This window comes from Pan paniscus, chromosome 3, assembly GCF_029289425.2.
Source record: "Pan paniscus chromosome 3, NHGRI_mPanPan1-v2.0_pri, whole genome shotgun sequence".
In the NCBI taxonomy this organism is placed as follows: domain Eukaryota; kingdom Metazoa; phylum Chordata; class Mammalia; order Primates; family Hominidae; genus Pan; species Pan paniscus.
The window spans coordinates 153,369,769-153,375,498 of record NC_073252.2 but is presented as its reverse complement, the minus strand read 5'-3'; the positions used below and the strand labels follow the sequence as shown (position 1 = coordinate 153,375,498).

Here is a 5,730-nt window from a genome sequence, read left to right as displayed (position 1 = left end):
CAACATTGAATACGCCACAAGGTCATTTGCCCTCTTCTTTATAGCAGAATATATGAATATTATCATAATAAATGCCCTAACTACTACTATTTTCCTAGGAGCACTACACACTATATATTTACCAGAACTGTACACCACAAATTTCATTACCAAGACCCTTCTTTTAACCACTCTATTTTTATGAATTCGAATGGCATACACTCGATTCCACTATGACCAACTCATACATCTTTTATGAAAAAACTTCCTACCACTTATGCTAGCATTTTGCATATGATATATCTCAATGCTTGTCCTAATTTCCAGCATCCCACCCCAAACATAGGAAATATGTCAGACAAAAGAATTACTTTGATAGAGTAAACAATAGAGGTTAAAATCCTCTAATTTCTAGTACTATAGGAATTTAACCTACCTCTGAGAATCCAAAATTATCTGTGCTACCTATCACACCACATCCTAGATTAAGGTCAGCTAAATAAGCTATTGGGCCCATATACCAAAAATGTTGGTTATATCCTTCCCATACTAATTAATCCCTTACCTCAACTTATTATTGCCCTCACCGTTTTCACAGGAACTTTTATCACAATGCTAGGCTCACACTGATTTCTCATCTGAACAGGGCTAGAAACAAACATACTAGCCCTTACCCCAATCTTAATTAAAAAAATAAATCCCTGCTCTACAGAAGCAGCCACCAAATATTTCCTTACACAAGCAACCACATCTATAATTCTCATAACAGATATCCTTTCCAATAACCTGTTCTCCGGACAATGAACTATAATACACTATCAATCAATTCTTATCCTTAATAATAATAGTGGCCCTAGTAATAAAACTAGGAATAGCCCCCTTTCACTTCTGAGTCTCAGAGGTAATTCAGGGAATCTCTTTGATGTCTGGTATACTTCTCCTCACATGACAAAAACTAGCTCCTATCTCAATTGTGTTTCAAACTTTTCATCAACAAACACGAACATCCTCCTGTCACAATCCTATCCATTATAGTGGGTGGTTGAGGGGGACTTAATCAAACAACTGTGTAAAATCCTAGCCTACTCCTCAGTCACTCACATAGGTTGAACAACAGCAGTACTAATTTATAATCCAAACATTACTACCCTAAACCTGATTATTTACTTTATCCTAACAACAACCGCATTTCTAGCACTCAACCAGAGTATAAGCACCAGAACCCTATCACTATCTCACACCTGAAACGAATGAGCATGGTTGACACCTGTAATTCCACTAATTCTACTATCCTTAGGAGGTTTATCCCCATTAACAGGGTTACTTTCTAAATGAATCATCATTCAAGAATTTACAAAAAACAATAGCCTTACTACCCCAATCATTATAGTTAACATAACCTACTCAACCTGTACTTTTATATATGCCTAGTCTATTCCTTATCAGTAACACTATTCCCCAATATCTAACAATATGAAAATAAAATGACAATTTGAAAACACAGAACCCACACTACTCTTCCCCCCACTTGTCATCTCTTCTACCCTCCTCTTACCCATCTCTCCATTAATACTAACTATAACTTAGAAATATAGGTTAAATAAGACCAAGAACCTTCAAAGCCCTTAGTAAGTAAGTTACTCTTAATTTCTGTAACAGATCTAAACACTGCAAGACTCTATACTGCATCAACTGAACGCAAATCAACCGCTGTAATTAAGCTAAGCCCTTATGAGATTGGTGGAATTCAAACCACGAATAAAATTTAGTTAACAGCTAAACACCCTAATCAACTGGCTTCAATTTACTCCCACCGTCATTGGGGGAGAAAGGCAGAGAAGCCCCAGCAGGATTGAAGCTGCTCCTTTGAATTTTCAGTTCAACATGAGAAATCACCTCAGAGCTGCTAAAAAGAGGCCTTGACCTCTGTCTTTAGATTTACAGTCTAATGCTTACTCAGCCACTTTACCTTTCCCCCACTTATGTTCATCAATCGTTGATTGTTTTCAACTAACCACAAAGATATCGGAACACTATACCTGCTATGGCGCCTGAACCGGGGTAGTAGGCACCGCCTTAAGCCTTCTAATTCGAGCAGAACTAGGCCAACCAGGAACTCTGTTAGGAGATGATCGGATCTACAATGTTATTGTTACCGCCCACGCATTTCGTTATAATTTTCTTTATGGTAACACTGATCATGATAGGGGTTTTTGGCAACTGGCTAGTCCCTCTGACTATTGGTTGACTCGACATGGCATTCCCCTGAATAAATAATATCAGCTTCTGGCTTTTCCCCCTATCTTTTCTACTCCTCCTTGCGTCTTCAATAGTACAAGCCAGTGCTGGAACCAGCTGGACAGTTTGTCCCCCTTTAGCAGGAAACCTAGCACATGCAGAAGCCTCTGTGGCTCTGACCATCTTCTCGTTCCACTTAGCAGGTGTTTTTTTTCTATTTTAGGGGCCATTAATTTTATTATTAATTATTAACATAAAACCCCCAACCATATCCCAGTATCCAACACCGCTTTTCGTCTGCTCAGTCCTCATTATGGCAGTCCTCTACTCCTTTCCCTCCCAGTCCTAGCCGCCGGCATTGCTATGCTATTAACTGACCATAACCTCAACAGTACTTCTTTTGACCCTGCTTGTGGGGTGACCCCATCTTGTTCCAACATTTATTCTGGTTCTTTGGTCGCCCTGAAGTCTACATCCTTATCCTACCGGGCTTCGGGATAATCTCCCACATCGCAACATATTATTCTGGAAAAAAGGAACCATTTGTGTACATGGGCATAGTATGAGCCATGATATCAGTTGGCATCTTTGGATTTATCGTATGGGCTCACCATATATTTACAGTAGGAATAGACATAGACACACTAGCATACTTCACCTCCACTACCATAATAATTGCCATCCCTACTGGCATCAAGGTCTTTAGCTGATTAGCTACCCTGCACCGCGGTAACATCAGATGATCTCCCGCAATATTCTGAGCCCTAGGATTCATTTTCCTTTACAGAGTAGGAGGTTTAACCGACATCGTACTAGCTAATTCATCACTAGATATTGTCTTACACGACACATACTATGTTGTAGCCCATTTCCACTACGTTCTATCAATAGGAGCAATATTTGCCATTACAGGAGGCTTTGTCCACTGATTCCCCCTATTTTCAGGTTATACATTTAATCAGACCTATGCTAAAATCCACTTCACCATTATATTCATAGGTGTTAACTTAACCTTTTTTCCACAGCACTTCCTCAGCCTATCGGGTATGCCTCGACGTTACTCCAATTACTCTGATGTGTACACCATATGAAATATTGTCTCATCCATAGGCTCATTTATCTCACTAACAGCTGTTATACTAATAATCGTTATGATCTGAGAGGCCTTTGCTTCAAAATGAAAAGTACAATTGCACAATCATCTACTAATTTAGAGTGACTTTACAGCTGTCCACCACCTTACCACACATTTGAAGAGCCAACCTGTGTGAAAACCTAAGTGAGAAAGGAAGGAATCAAAACTCCAGAAACTGGTTTCAAGCCAGTCCAATAACCCCATGACTCTCTCGATAAGATATTAGTAAAATTATTCCATAACTTTGTCAAAGTTAGTTTATAGGTTAAATCCTATATGTCTTAATGGCTCATGCAGTTCAATTAGGACTTCAAGATGCTACATCCCTTATTATAGAAGAACTACTCACTTTCCATGACCACACTCTTACAATTATTTTCCTAATTAGTTCCCTAGTCCTATACATTATTTCCCTAATATTCACAACAAAATTAACTCATACTAGCACCATAGATGCCTAAGAAATCGAGACTGTGTGAACTATTTTGCTTGCCATTATCTTAATTTTATTTGCTCTCCCATCCCTACATATTCTGTAAATAACAGATGAAATTAACAACCCTGCTCTTACAGTCAAAGCAATTGGCCACCAATAATATTGAAACTATGAATGTACAGACTGTGAAGAATTAGGCTTCAATTCTTATATAATTCCAACAGCAGACTTAAAGCCAGGAGAACTTCAACTCCTCAAAGTTGATAACCAAACAATTCTCCCAATAGATATCCCCATCCGTACATTAATCTCATCTGAAGATGTCCTGCACTCATGAACTATCCCCTCATTGGGCCTGAAAACGGATGCAATCCCTGGATGCCTAAATCAAACCACCCTAACTGCTACATGACCAGGCCTTTACTATGGACAGTGCTCAGAAATTTGTGGGTCCAACCACAGTGTTATACCTATTGTCCTGGAATTAACCCCCTTAAAATGCTTCGAAACCTGATCCATGTCCACACTATAATATCACTGTAAAGCTATCTAGCATTAAACTTTTAAGTTAAAGACTGAGCGGATCTACACCTCTCTGCAGTGAATGCCTCAACTAGATACTTCCACATAATCCATTGTCATTCTGTCAATAACCATAACTTTATTCTCCATTATTCAGTTAAAATTATTAAATTTCATTATACATCCCCTATACCAAAAATAATCAAAATGCAAAAACATAAAGCTCTCTGAGAATTAAAATGAAAGAAAATCTATTTACCCCTTTTACTACCCTGACAATTCTAGGCCTACCCGCAGTAGTATTAATCATTTTATTTCCCACCAAACTATTTCCAACCTCCAGTCATCTAATTAGTAACCAACTGATTTCCATTCAACAGTGACTAATTCAACTTGTACTAAAACAAATAATATTACCCGTAACATTAAAGGACAAACCTGATCCCTTATACTGATCTTCCTAATTCTCTTCATTGCCTCAACCAATCTCCTCGGGCCTCTACCCCATTAATTTACACCAACTACCCAATTATCAATAAATCTAGGTATAGCAATCCCCTTATGAGCAGGTGCAGTAATTATAGGCTTCTGCTTTAAGACGAAAACCTCTTTAGCCACAAGGCACACCTATACCACTTATCTCTATGCTAGTGATCATTGAAACTATTAGCCTATTCATTCAACCAATGGCATTAGCTGTGCGATTAACAGCCAACCTTACAGCCAGACACCTACTAATGCATTTATATCGGAGGAGGAGCCACACTAGTACTATCAACTATCAGTCTTCCCAGAGCTTCAATGGCCTTCTTTATTCTAATCTTACTGAGCATCCTTGAATTCACCGTAGCCCTTATTCAGGCCTATGTCTTTGCACTACTTGTAAGCCTTTACCTATATGAAAACACATAATGTCCCACCAAACACATGCCTACCATATAGTCAAACCCAGCCCCTGACCACTAACAGGAGCTCTCTCAGCTCTCCTAATAACATCTGGCCTGGCCATGTGATTTCACTTTAACTCTATCACCCTTTTAACCCTAGGCTTACTAACCAACACACTAACTATATATACCAGTGATGACGTGACATTATCCAAGAAAGTACATTTCAAGGCCCCCACACATCAATTGTCCAAAAAGGCCTCCGATATGGAGTAATTCTATTCGTTATCTCAGAAGTATTCTTTTTTGCTGGTTTATTCTGGGCATTCTACCACTCTAGCCTAGCCCCAACTCCAGAGCTAGGAGGACATTGACACCCAACAGGCATTTTTCCCCTCAACCCCTTAGAAGTCCCTCTCCTGAATACATCTGTATTACTTGCATCAGGAGTTTCAACTACCTGGGCTCACCACAGCCTGATAGAAAGTAGTAGAAAGCAGATACTTCAAGCACTATCCATCACAATTACCTTA

General features: G+C 39.0%; 1 pseudogene; it reads left to right on the top strand.

Annotated features, from left to right (window-relative positions):
* Positions 1 to 4,549: 4,549 nt before the first annotated feature.
* On the top strand, positions 4,550 to 5,222 carry LOC117980093 (ATP synthase subunit a-like; annotated as a pseudogene).
* The last annotated feature ends 508 nt before the right edge of the window (positions 5,223 to 5,730 follow it).